The sequence below is a fragment of the Octodon degus genome, unplaced genomic scaffold, assembly GCF_000260255.1.
Source record: "Octodon degus isolate 3935 unplaced genomic scaffold, OctDeg1.0 scaffold00276, whole genome shotgun sequence".
NCBI lineage: Eukaryota > Metazoa > Chordata > Mammalia > Rodentia > Octodontidae > Octodon > Octodon degus.
In genome coordinates this window covers 2,155,834-2,170,387 of record NW_004524852.1, presented here as the reverse complement: position 1 = coordinate 2,170,387, position 14,554 = coordinate 2,155,834, and the positions used below count along the sequence as shown (strand labels likewise).

Here is a 14,554-nt window from a genome sequence, read left to right as displayed (position 1 = left end):
ATAAACTAAGTGAAACAAAAATGGACTGCCAGATGGGTATGCAGGATCACTGTGAGTTGGAGGCCACCCTCAGCTGCAAAGTGAGTTCAAGGCCAGCCTGAATCATATAATGAATGCTGGTCTTAAAAAAAAAAAAAAAGTAGGCTTCAGCCAATCAGAATATACCCAGTTTTTGTTTTGTTTTGTTTTTTTAATCGGCAAGCGCTCTTTTATTTCAGGCCTGTCCGCTCTGTGTACACACAGAGCACTACTTCTTCGTCTCCTGCTCCTTGATCAGGGTCTTGATGATCTCTTCCTTCTTGGCTTGCAGGCGCTCCTCACGGCGCTTGCGTGCTTCCTTGGTCTTCAACCCGCGAGCCTCAGCCTGGTCAGCCAGGAGCTTTTTGCGGGCCTTCTCCGCTTTCAGCTTGTGGATGTGCTCCATGAGGATCCGCTTGTTCTTGAACACATTCCCCTTCACCTTCAGCAGGCTGTGGTACAGTGCTGGTCGATCTTCTTAGATTCCCGGTATCTTCCAGGATTCGCATTCTGCGCAGCCAGGTTAACTTCTCCCGCATTCGGGCGCTACCCTCTTCCGCTTACCGATGCCCATGTGCCTGCCTTCCGGTGAGCCAAGGTGTTCTTCCGGCGTCGCGCCCAAAAATGGATGGTCACAGGTTTGCGGATGATCCGCCCATCTTTGATCAATTTCCAGATCTGCTGATGGGAATTGGCTTTGGCGATTTCACTGGTCTCACTAGGGTCCAACCAGACCTTCTTTTTGCCACAGCGGAGGATGCTGGAGGCAGCCTCTTCTGAAGCCTGAACATACTCATGACTGCGGTCGCTGCAGCAAAAGGAAAGAACTCTATACCCACTTTTTAAAAGTCCAGCATCACTTGGTATTACAGCTGTACATCATGCTCAGAGGGCCACCCAAGTGACTGTTTGTCCTGTAAGGTTTGAGAAGCTATGCCAGAGTCCCTGGTGGTTATAATCAAGGTGCCTGTAGACCCCCTCCAGAGAAGAAAGAACAAACTTGAAATATAAATTGCATGTACTAGCATATGGATTTGAGATGAAGAGAAGCTTCCAAGTGAAGTTGCTAAGTAGGCAGAATTATAAGACTGAAAAGTCAGGCATGGAGTATGGGTTTGGGCCTTGAATACAGAGACATGATTTTTTTTTGTTTTGTTTTTGTTTTTGAGACAGAGTTTCACTATACAGTCTAGCCTGGCCTTGAACTCATTATGTAGCCTATGCTGGCCTTCAACTCCTGGAAATCCTTCTGCCTCAGCATATCAAGTACTGCAATTACAGACATGGTCTGCCCCGCTTGGCTTTGGGGGATTTGGGGAGTTTTGGGTGGGATTATTGTTGGTGTTGGTGTTGGTGTTGTTAAGACAGGCATTGCTATATAGCCCAGACTTGTCTTCAAACTCAGGATCCTGCTGCCTCAGACTCCTGAGTGCTGGGCCTCCAGGCACGCACCATGCACCACCGTACCTGACAAGAGCTGTGATTACTGAAGCCATGAGTACACAGACAGAGGAGGAAAAAGCTAAGGCAAGATGCTAGTCGCTGTGCAGTCATTTACCTGTTGCCTCGGCACTGTGGCTGCTGGGGCTAAAGGTCCACAAGCAGCCTCTCCTGGCTCTTCTCTTGCCAGCTGGCTGCCGACTAAATTCTGCTAATGAGAGGCACTGGGATGTGATGGAAGGAGAGAGGTGGGAGGAGGTATGTCCTTCCTATTTCCAGCTCCTATTAACTCCCCCCGCAAGGGTCAGTACACGTTTTCTCTGGCCAGCTGGGTATTAGGCAGTCCAGGCTTCGCAGACTGTACTGCCTCTGTTACACTACTCAGCTCTGCCATTGCCGTCCTCAAGAGACATGGACATGTATTAATGAACAAGCATGATTATGTTACAATAGAAGTTTATTTACGGACACTGAAGTTTGAGATTTTAATAATTCTGATGGGTCCAGAATACTTTCTTCCTTTTCATTTTCAGCCACTTAAAACAGTGAAAAAAGCTAAGGCAAGAGCACCACAAGTGCAAGTTTAAGCCCAGTCTGAGCAAGAACAACTAAGCAGAACACTGTCTCACAAAGAAATTTTTTTTTAAATGGAACAGGGGGCTGGGAATGTAACTTAACGAGCAGGTTTTGGGTTCAATCTACAGTATCACTTCTTTTTGTTTTTTAATGTATTTGGTACAGGGTCTCACTATGCAGTTCAGACTCATAGTGATCCTCCTGTTTTCAGCCTCCCCAGCCCTGGGATTACAGACATGTGCCACCACAACTGGACTGGATCACTGGCTCAGGGCACCCAGGGGTGGGGCCGGCATGGCATGCAGTACTGGAGATTGAACTCAGGCCCTTGCGCTTGCCTAAGCAGGTGCTTAGTCGTCTGAGCTATCTCACCAGCCCTTACAGTATCATTTCTAAAAAAGTGAAAAACATTCTTAGCTCATAAGCCATAGAGCAGGGGCTGGTGAGATGGCTCAGTGGTCTAAAGCACCTACTTAGAACAAGCTTAGCAAAGCATAGGGACCATAGTTCAATCCTCCAGCACCACATGCCAGCCAGCCCCGCCCCCTGGTGGGCTGAGCTGGCCACACACACACAATAAATGAATGAATGAATGAATGAATGAATGAATGAATGAATGAATCTTTAAAAAAAAAAATAAGCCATAGAGCAGACGGCGAATCAGAGACTAAGCACCCAAACTGCAACCCCAAACCCACTTATTTATCACAAAGTGCCAACCCTGTAATTAAACCGGAATTCTGAGATTTTCATTTAGAAAAAAAAAAAATGTACCCAATGCTCAACTGCTGAGATGAATTGGCTCATGCACCAGAAGAGAGGGTCTAGCGAGCCTACTGCAGCACATGCATCATAGGTTCACCACCTCTGCCACAGAGAACCTGGGGGCATCAGGACAGGACAGGTGTGGCTGCAGTGGCCTCCTCCCTCTTAACCACTCCCACTGCAGCTAAAAACTATCCTGGAGATGACAGCTCTGCAGAAGCCCCTACAATATCCCCATTCTGAGATCTGAGCTGTAGATCTGCGTGGGCTGCTCCTCTCCTGAGCCTGGAGGCACCACCTCCTCTCCTCTGTTCCTCCAACCCTGCAGCAGCTGCTTCTCGCAGGTACCACATCTGGTTACTGCACCAGCTTGGTTCACTCCCCCAGCCTCCCACGCTGCACACACCAGCTCCCTGCACACATCCCATCTATTTGAAATGCACGGCGTGGAATCATTTCCCTGCCCAGGCCAACAATGACACAGAAATCCTTTTAACTCTCAGGTGAAAAAGGAAAAGGAAGCCAAAAAAAATTAGGAATCAGAGAAGTAAAAGGCAGACCTGACACAGAAAGAAAAAGAGACTTGGGACAAAGGGCACAGGAGGCTGTGATGCAGAGGACCCCTGAGAAGAGGACAATCATTTCAGGACCAGAAAGCATGTGTGACATTCCTGCCTCAGCCACAGCCTTACCTCTTTGAGAGTCTGTGAGGAACAGGCAGCTTGTGGGCAGGGTCTCATTTCACACTGGGACCTGTCATCCATGCAGAAGACAAAACTCAAATCAAAAGCATGAGCTTAGGGGCTGGGGATATAGCTCAAGGGTGCAAGTCCCTCCCTGGCAATCATAATGTCCTGAGTTCAATTTCTGGTACAAAAAAAAAACCATGAACAGAGTGTGATGCTGTGGGGAAAACCCAAAACTCAGACATTCGTGGGTTGTGTTCGTACAGACGCTGACACACAGGCGGGACATGGACTTCGTGCTGTGCGTAACATCCAAGGACATACTTTGTAGTGTTTACCATACGTCCTACAGCCCATGCTGCCAGGCATGTGAGTGCACACCTCTAATCCTAGCCCTCTGGGAGGCTGAGGCAAGAGGTTCACAAATTCAAGCTCAGGATGGGAAAATTAGCAATTTAGCATGACCCTATCAGAACAACAACATAAGGGGCTGGCCAAATAGCTCAGCGGATTAAGGCACCTGCAGGCAGGGCAGGGCAGGGGGTTCTATTCCTGGACTTGCTGTGCCAGCCCCACCCCTGGGATGTGCTGAGACAGCAACTGAGACTGGGCATGGTGGTGCACACCTGTAATCCCAGCACTTGGGAGGCTGTAAATCACTATGAGTCCAATCTAGTAGTGAGACCCTGAACATCCTGTAGTCCCTTCCCTAAAATAAATATTTTTTTAAAAAATTAAAAATAAAACACAAAAAATGTGTAACATAGTAGGATAGCTATTCAATCTTGAACACCAAAAAGAAAGAAAGAAAGAAAAGAAAAAAAACAAAACAAAAAAACAAACAAAAAAACGATCTGGGGAGATGGATCAGTAGAACAAGCGCTTGCCTGGTGAGCACAGGGCCTGAGTTCAACCCCTGCTTCCACAAAAACAAAACAAAACAACAAAAAAAAAAAAAAACAGAGTTCCATCCTCTTCCAGCTGGGAGTTTATACTGTCACTCATTCAACTGCAGGGTGTAAAGCACAATGAAGAATATATGAAAACTCTCTGATAAGTATTTGAAGCTCAAAAGCTATGTTGATCAGATCTAGAAAACTTTCTATGGTTGAGACAAAACTCTGCTGGTAGCTCCACCTGGTTTATCCTCAGTGGGCCTTTTTCAACTCCTACAGCTGCTTTCCTGATGGATGCTCCTGTTTATGAATCCCTATGGATCAGATGTCCCACTAGACAAGGTTCTCCATGGCCATGAACCATTACACTGTTTGGGTCAGGACTGGCAGTCCAGCCCCTGCCTGTACTCAAGTGAAGGCAGTTAGGGCAGGCATAGGTGAGGCATATGGGGGCAGTGTGCACCCTTTAACCCTCCCCTCTCATATGGAAATAGGGTCCCTTTTTCTGAAAATCTCAGGCCAGCAAGATAGCTCAGCAGACCAAGCTCCTGCTTAGGTAAGCGTAGGGACCAGGTTTGGATCCCCTGCACCACATGTTCTGAGCCAGCCACAGAGACCAGGAGTGGTGGCACATACCTATACGCCCAGTGCTGGGGAGGCTGAAAATAGGAGGCTCACTACAAGTCCAAGCTGCTTAGTGAGACCCTGTACCAAAACATAATAATAATAATAATAAATATAAAAACTAAAATAAAAAAGTAAAAGCTAAGGCCCTGAAGGAATCAGTGCAAGGCCAGAGTTTGAATTACCAGCAAGTAATCCCTGTCTGCTTTCCTGGCAGGTAACACACAGTAGAATCTCTGTAGGGCATGGCATCCAGAAAAAATGAAACATCAAAGCAGGAGACACTGGCTTGCTGAGTCAGGGCAGGGAAGCTGGACCAGTTTCTACCTGCAGAGAGGGCAGAGAGGGGAACAGGTACCCTTTCACTCTTCTGCAGCTTGGTCTATGAATTTGCATCCAGTCTTCACTCCAGGGACCCCAGGAAATATCTCAAAAATTGGAAGTAACTAGCCAAAGACTCTGACAGTGACAGTGACTGGAAATTGAAGCTTTTGGCCCAGAGATTTTGGCAGAAAAATTGTAGTAGCTTCACAGATTATAACTGTCTGGAGCCAAAGGAAAGGGAGGAGAGGGAAGCCAGGACAAGAACTACTTACTGGACCAATCCCGGTGGCACCCACTCTCAAGCATTTTTCTATATTGTGTGATTTAATTTTCTTAACAACTTGTGAAGGGGCCGGGGAAATCGCTCAATAGAATAAGCACTTCCCTGGCAAGCACAAGGGCCTGAGTTCAATCCCTGGTTCCAGGAAAAAAAAAACTTGTGAAGTAGAATTGTGCCATTTTAATTGGTAAGAAAACTAATTCCCAAAAGAGATTTCCCACAGCTTTCCCAAAGGCACGCTAGCTACAACTGGCTAGAACTGCCTGACTCACGCTTGCTCTGACATGCTAGGAACAGAAGAACCTCCTGTGCCTCATCAGCACCTCCAGCAGCTATGAGGAGCCTGTGAGTAACCTTGGGCCTAACACTATGGTGACACCTCCAGAGAGGCAGCTACAGTCTGAAGAAGTTGAGTTGAAGGCCTAAGGAAGTTTGTCTCCATTTTTCCCTCCTTCAGGTATCCTGGCCGCCTATCCTTCCTACTTCAAGGTTCATCTCACCCAAAGAAGGCATCCAGTCACCTTGCTGCATCCCCAAGGGGAGGTACTTCCAGCCCAATAGTTTCCAGGGGCCTGGTTCCTCTAACTGCTAGAGGCCGGCCTGCCTTTCTGACCCTACTCCCTGTACCAGGGTTTAATTTAAAAGAATGGCTCAACTGTCTCCATGTGTGGCAATTTGGCTGGAGTAGCTTGAGTTTGAATTTCCAAAACAGTCCAAAAAACCAGGGTCCCAGTACCAGGGCTCTGGCAACCTAGTGGTCCTGGGCAGAAGCTCACAAACTACCCTAACCAGGTCAAGTAAGAGCCCTCAGCATTCCATGCCTTGCCAGCCTTGACCTAGCACTGAAGGTAGAGGCCTTTAGCAGGGGTGGGGCAGCATAAGCGCAAATTATACAAGGTATAGAACTTAGGTATAGAGTTGCACTAGGAATCCAGTCCTGGAGGATTCCAGAGAGGAGAACTGCTACTTCTGCTTGGACAGTAATCTAGAAACTGAAAAAAATGTGATGGGAAAGGGGATGTTCAAAAGTAAGTTCTCAGACTCAGAGAACAAAGCGCAAGACCTAGAGGGACTGGTATGTCATTAGTTAAGGTAAAAATGTCCACCAGTCCTTCCAAAGTTGTTCAGAGGTCTCCTGAAAAGGGTTGGGGGCCCATCCTACTGCTGCCAAAACTCTTAAACAATTCTTCCTATCCACAGCCTGAGGTCACCACTGTCACTGATGTCTGAAGGCCAGAAATAGAAATGAGTCACTTGGCCTTCTAAAGTGCTTAATCTAATGCTTAATTTATTAAAGATGAAAGAATGGCCGTTTGCAGTGGAGCTGCTGGATGTGGTGCCAGGGTCCCAACATTCACATTATTCCTGAACATTGCTTTCTGATAGAAATCAGTCACACTGCCCCCTCATCCAGCCCAAAGACTGCTCTGGCAGGAGAAGGGCTGCTGGGATCTCCACACTGCAGTGCAGTATAAGTTACCTCATTCTCTTTTTCTAATGGTTTCTCAGCCAGGGGGTCCAAAGGAGGTTGGACATGAAGGGAAGCTCATCTCTAAGGGTGAGATGATAATATTAAATGTGTATCCCAGATGGATGCATCCCAACAGGCATTCCAAACATATGTAGGACAGCTCCTGTGTCAATATAAATAATGGGCTAGCCAGGCAGGAAGAGATCTGTCAAAATCCAGTGAGCAGGAAGCCCATGCAATATGGTAGCAGTCTGGTTGAGGATATAACAGGCCCAAGGGTAGGCTCCTCAGTCAGAGGACAATGTGATCGGTAGCATAAAGCTACAAGGTCAGCTTCAGACGCATGAAGGAACTCCAGGGTCACAGTAAGTCAGCAGCCATGTGGCCTTGAAGCCAGACTAGCAAATCATCACTGTGCTCCTCCCATCTGATGGGAAAGATCAGGATGGCTTCCAGAATGAAAGATGGAGGAAACGACGGAATGCTACTCTTAGAAAGACATGCCTGACAAGGTGACAGAATGTCTTGCTATCCAGGGATGCTAGAGCAAAGTACCACAGATTGGGTAAGCAGTGAATGACAAAAATTCTGGTTCATAGATGATAACTTCTCACTGTCCTCATGTGGTGGAGGTGGGGCCTCTTTTGCTGTCATGATAGTTCACTCGTATGACCTAATCACCTCGCAACAGCTATTCCAGTGCCATCATATTGGAGATTAGGCCTCATCCTAGAAATTTAGGGGGATGCAAACATTCAGATTAAAGCACAGATCTACAATGAAAAGATCTGGGAGGCTGGGACAAACCTTTCCAGATGGAGAAAAAGTAGATGAAGAGTAGATAAGGTCTGCTGCCTGTCTCACTTAGTCATCTCCACCAAGGGCAGCATGTGAGGGAATCTGCTAGGAGAAGTCCAAAATGAGGTGGTGTAGACAGTGATTTAAAAAGCACAGACTTGGCTTAGGCTGTAGCTTGGTGGTAAAGTGCTAGCCTGGCATGCACATGGCCCTGGATTCTACTGCCAGTGCTGGAAGTGGAGGGAGGGTGGGATGCAGGCAGGGCAGGATGGAGGGAGGGAGGGAAGACAATGACAAGACAGGACAGGACAGGCAAGGAACGGCAGATTTGGGGGGGCTCTACCCCAGACCACTGAATCCCACTCTAGGGGTAAAGTTCAAATACTATTTTTATAAGCTCTGCAGGTGACTGTTAAATGTTAAGATGGAGAAACCACTGACCTAAGAGACATAGTCACAGACCACTCTAAGCCACAGTATTTTCCTCAGTTAAATGAGGATAACAATAGTGCCTACTTCATATGGTTTGGTGAGGGACATAGCACATAGGCTTGGTACATTGGAAGCCTTTCATAAATATCAGTTATTATCACTATTATCTCCTGTCTAATGTGTAAAACAAAAAGAATCCAGGGCCTGTGTCATCCTCTCCCTGGACATTCTGGTTAATGTCATCTGTCCAGAACCACAGCGACAGGAAAACACCAGGCCTATCCCCCTCACAGCTGGCAGAAGCAGAGGAAGAAAGCTGCTGGGAGGTGCCCTGTTGAGGCCCCAGCTCTAGAGCGGCCAGCTGGTGAAACGAGAGCTATCAGGTATGAAGCCTCTTTGCATCTCCCAAGCAGTGGAACAGGGGGCTGCTGGAGGCTCAGCCCTCACTCCAGAGGGAAACTGGCCCCAACTGTTCTGTGTAACAGCCTAAACCAATGGTTGTTGCTGGAAGGCTATGTAATCAAAGAGCAGTTTCAAAGGATCCGCATGCCTATGCTGAGACCTTTGAGGGAAGTGGGAAGCAGGTGTTCATGGTGGGAACACCCTCACACTTTTGCAAGGGCAAATTCAAGGGCAGCACTGTGCAAGAGGACCCCGAGTGTAAACAACAGGAACGGAGTCTGTGGTTGCCATATATGGAAGAAGGCATTGCACAGGTGTGAAGGGAGGGAAGGAAATGGGCACCTGCTTCTTTACCTGGAAATGGATTTGACAGATACCAAATCTCCTATGTTTATAATTGGCACATCATCTCAAATAGTTGCTCCTATTTTTCATCAAAGGTGTCATTTTCTTTTTTGAAAATGTCACTCTTAAAATATTTTTTCAATTTTTCTATTTTCATCAGAGAGTCAGCAAGATGTTAATCAGCCTTGACACACCTGCTTATTTCCTATTTAATAAGGAAGTTCTGTGAGAAGCAGCAGTTACAGCTGCAAGAGGTGAAATTCCACCCTGAGAGATAAGACGCCTGAGCTAGGAGTCCATAAGAAGCGACACAATCAAAAAGCCTAGTGCTGAATTTCCTGTATTCACACATATATAATTGTAGTTTAACTACCGGGCCTTGTCTGGCTGCCTCCTCCTCTCTATGCAGCTGTCAGCAGTGGTTTGGGTAATGATCAGAACTTGCTGTATCTTCAGTTTATCTCTGTGCACAAATGAAATCATTGTTATGAGATAAAGCACTAGTATGGGATTTAGGAATGCTGGTGGATTTGCCTTTGGTTCTGTCACGCTGGACTTTGGCCTTGACCCTCAGCCTCTAAGGTCCCCAGATCCTCTTTCTGCTTCAGAGAAAGCCTGCACTGCTCTGTGAATCTCGTGGATCCTAAATCCACCTCCCACCCACACCAGCACAGAGTTCAAGGCTTAGAGCAAGTTGTCCTAAAATTAAACTTAAAGCAGTGTCCCCATAACAAGTACCCTGGCTGGTTGCTGCAGTCTTATCCGTGCCACTATCCAGGGCTCAAAAGTATAAGTTCAAGACCATTAACTAGGGATCAGCCTCCCTTCCCTGATCCTTCATGCCCTGAACCAGTCATTTAAAGTGTACAAAAGTACACACTCAGGGGCTGGGGAGATTGTTCAGCAGCATAAGGACCTGCCTGGCAAATGCAAGGTCCTAAGCTCAATTCCTGGTAGCAGGGAAAAAAAAATGCATATCTCAGGGTGAGCCAGTGTCCAGATAGCTACTGGAGTACTGCCCACCTCCCCATTACCACTCCATCCCACACCAGGAAAATTTGGGGTCTTCTCTGAGCTCAGTGTATAATGAAGAAAGTGCAACCCTTTAGCCTGTCTCCCAAGCACACCCCTGTTTCCAACACCTGTTTCCATCTGCTCAACCACTATAGGAAGTAAATGGACTTAGGAAGGAGAATGAGGTACCAGAAAAAACTAGACTTCGGGTGAAGGCATGAATCTCACAAAAACTATTACCTCTCCCCAGAGATGCAAAAAAAAATGTGTGCTCCATTTACCCACTTTCAGAGGATTCACAGTACCTAATGCCCATCCTGTGTTTCCCAGCCCACAGATCAAAATTTCTGCTCCTTAGTGAATCCAGTGCCATTGAAACGTCTTGTAGAAAAAAATGAAAACCCAATGTTGGAAGGGGAGGGGAGCAGAGGGAAAGAGACATAAACAGAATTAAGATGTGTTACATCCAGGTACAAACCACCCCACGATTAGTGTAATCATCTAGGTACTCCAAACATGTACTAATTTTTTTTTTTTTTTTTTTTAAAGAAGAAACCAAATTCTCATATATCCAGTGTGTTTTCTAACAGACTGATTCTCTTTTTGGCAATCAGTGAGAGGCGGGAACAAGCAGCCAGGGAAGAGCCTCACAGAACATTCTGGAATCATGATCTGTGAGCAAGGGAAGCTGTGTGTCCAGCCAGCAATGGCCAGACAGGAAATGCAGGGTCTGGCTGCTGGCCATTCTTACCCTCTCCCACCCGCAGCTTCACTGGCCCCCTCCTGACCCCTGGTGGCTGCCTATTAGACAAGGTAGGAGAGTTTCCCAAGCTCCTCCCTGCTTGCTTCTGGGCACTGGGTAGCCAGCCGATGCAGCACAGAGCCTCCCACCCCACAGACCTCAGCCGGGCCACTTGAGAATGAGAGTATGTTTCCAAGACCCTTCAGGAGGTTTGCTGCACCAGAGCCACTAGATGCCTTTTTAATATAAGTCTGAAAAAAAAAAAAAAAAAAATATATATATATATATATGTCTGATAATTAAACAAATGTATGTAAAGAAAGCACTTTTCACCTGTCAAATTGGCAGTGTGTGTGTGTGTGTGTGTGTGTGTGTGTGTGTGTGTGTTACAAATCAGTGCAGATTAGGGCACAAGATCAGTTTTTTTTTTTTTTTTTTCCGGAACCAGGGGTTGAACTCATGCCCTTGGTTAGAATAAGGCTTAGAATAAGCCAGGCAAGCGCTTATTCTACTGAGCCATCTCCCTGGCCCCAAGATCAGCACTTTCATGCTCAGTTGTTAAGAGTGTAAAACTGTATTGTCATTCTAGAAGTGATTCGGACAGTCTTCTTTAAAACTAGACTAATACAACACGATACCTTGGATTTTAAATGAATGGGGGAGGAGAAACAAGATTAGCCAAGACTGATTATTACTAAGCTGAGTGATGGGTACACAGAGGTTCTTTATTCTATGCTGTGTGTCTTGGTATACTTGTTAGCTTCCTGGATAAAACATCAGATACAATGATTTAGACAAAAAAAATGTTAATTTTTAATGGTAGCAATGTGCAAACAGTATAAAATTGCTATGCTAGAATAGTTCAACAAATTACAGTGCATCCAAACAGCCAAATATTATTCAGTCATTAAAGATTCAAGGATGTTTTAATGACATGGAAAATGCTTACAATGTAAAGCTAACTGAGTAAGTAGGATACAAAATAATGTGTGATGTTGAGCAAATTGAGTGAATACAAAATGCAAAAAAAAATTTTAAATACACTAAAATGCTTGTTATATCAGACTTTTGGGTGATTTTATTTTTCTTCTTGGATTGTAGTATGTTTTCCTAATTCTTCAATTAGAATATCTTATTTTTAAAACAGAATACCCCAAAATACATCTATTAATGTACACTAACTTGGGAGTCAGCTAAGTATTGGGCTCCAAGGGTTGACATATATTAGCTAGGCAGCCTTGAGAAAATTAATTTCTGAATCTCATACTCAGCACCTATAAAAGTGGCACAATGCCAACCTATTTTTCAAGGCGCCATTTATGGGACGCTTGCTACCCAGTGGTCCTATGCCAAGCATTTTCCCTCTAAATATTATGTATGCCATTCATGCATAGAATTCATACATGTTCGCTTCAAATTCTGCAATAAGTTGTGGAACAGGTTATGATGTTCCCACATTAGAGATACACAAGCTGCGGCTCGGAAAAGATAGACAACGTTTTTCCATCTTCAGAAGCCCTGCTCTTAACCTCCAACACAGACTGCTCACAGTTACAGTTTTGGTTTGAGGATTAGATGAGGTAATATAGATGGAGTGCCAAGCACAGTACCTGGCTCCTAACACAGAGCTGTTCCCAGTACATTAGCTCCCTTTTCCAGGACACCTGAATGTTCCTAAATCACGATAAAACAAAAGGGGACTCTGAAAAAAGTGTCCCTCCCCTGAAAAGGGGTCCTGCGGGACCTGGTAGGAAGGATCAAAGGGGGGCTGCAAGGTTGACTTTCTCTTTCCAAACAGAGAGGACTGGGACTATGTGTCTCACACATTCCAGGGTTCTCCTGTCCAAGATTTCTTCAGGACTTTATCAAACCCTGCACCTTGATATGCATCTCAGAATGCATCACAGAAGCACCCACCAATAAGGCAGCATGCCTCACCTCTTCCTTACCCTTGCCATTCGGCTTCTCTCTAGAACAGGACACAGGTCTCCTGGGACCATAGATTGCTTTTTCCTATTTGTCCCTTTCTGAAAGGGAAATCACAGGGACAAAGTACTATATAGAGAAGAAGGAAGGGCTAAATATTTAGGGTTGAGTAATGCAGCTGGGCTGGCCCCAGAACCCTGTTGTGTTCGAGTCAGCATAAGTGCCTCTCTCCCTAGGAAGGCAGCTCAAGTTCTGTTCCACCCTAGTCCCTATTCCTACCATGTGAACTCATCAGGGTACTAACCACACTAGAAACCTTGATGGTTGTCTGTCCTCTCTACTAGATAGGAAACTCCATGAGGGAAGCACCAGGTATTCTCCACTGGAACCCTAACTCCTGGCCATATGCCCGGTAGACAGTAAACTATGCAGATGGTGATAATGGAGAAATGAATGAACGCTCCAGCAACAGTCCTGTCCCAAGTGAAACTGTTGCTTCCTTGTTCTGTGCCAAACAAGCACTCAAAAGACATGGTCCCTGCCTTGAAGGCTTCAAATTGACAGGTTTCTTGTCATAAAAAATTGAGGAAAACAATGTAAGACAAACCCCTGTTTATTTCATGCTCTTTATTGTACCAAAGTAATCAAAATGGAGGCTTTGAGTCTAAGGGAAGTTCCCAAGCACATGAAACTCAGGGAAGAATTACTTGACTCAAAAGATCTGAAGTCTGCTGTGAGTGTAGCTTACTGGTACAGCACATGCTTAGCATGTCCAGGCTCCTGGGTTTGAGCCTTAGCACCAAAAGAAAAAGAAAAAATTCATGTAGTGTTATAATCCTAGTTCTCCAACCTCTGCTCTGTGGTTTCTCCTCAGTGACTTCCTCTTCTGGCCTTAGCTCTCTTCTCTAAAATGGGGGAGGGAGTGTGTGTGCTATACAACCAATTGAGTGCATCTCTCTACCTACTGTGTGTGATTGGACACAGTAACACAATGTCCTCCTCCTTCCCAACTGCTTAGGGGCAGGGATAGAAATGGATGCAAAATCCCTGAAGAGTGAGGAAAGTCTGTATTGGTCAGTAAATGCTAAACTGTAGATGTGCTGCCCCTCACTGGTGAATGGACAGAAGGGGGATGGGGGACTAGGAGAGCCCTTGTCGCAGGGAGAGCCTGACCATTTATGTGTCTTTGCTTCTAGGTTCATAAAAAAACAAGATTCTGAAGCCCCCAAATCACCTTGCCAAGTTTGAGCACCACATCCCAGCATACACACAACACACCCCTCTCCCTTTAGAGGGCCAACCCTGGGAGAAACAGCTGATGAGGGTGGAGGGTGGTGGGGTCTGGAAAAGCCTCTGAGAGCCAGGCTTCCAGGCAGGAGAGTGGCAAGTTCACCTCTCTTCCCAGGACCCCCACAAGCACCACTTCCAGCTTTCCTACCTCAATTGGGGCTCTGCAGCCAGGATTTCTATACCTGCGCCTGCCCTTTCCTGCAGTGCCTTCTCCCCTCTTCACTACCTTTCTTTTGCTCTCTCAATCCCCATGTCTGTTTCTGGCTCTCCCCCTTTTCTCCCTGCTTTCCCATTCCCTGGCCATCCCTCACCAGCTCCAGACTGAGTGTCCCTCCCTCCCTTCCTCCCTGACTGTATTTGCCTCCTCCTTAGCTCTCTCCCCTGCACCTCTTTCTTTGTATTCTGCTCGCCCTCTCCCGGCCTCTAGAGCATCTCTCCTCCCCCGCCCAGCTCCGGCCTCCCCATCTTCAGCTCAGTCTCCTCCCTCTAGCTCCTCTCTCCTCCTCTCGCCTCACCCCACTCCCA

The 14,554-nt window shown here is 46.3% G+C and overlaps 1 pseudogene; it reads right to left on the bottom strand.

The window, feature by feature from the left end:
* Nucleotides 1-234: 234 nt before the first annotated feature.
* Nucleotides 235-815, bottom strand: LOC101592662 (annotated as a pseudogene).
* Nucleotides 816-14,554: the final 13,739 nt, after the last annotated feature.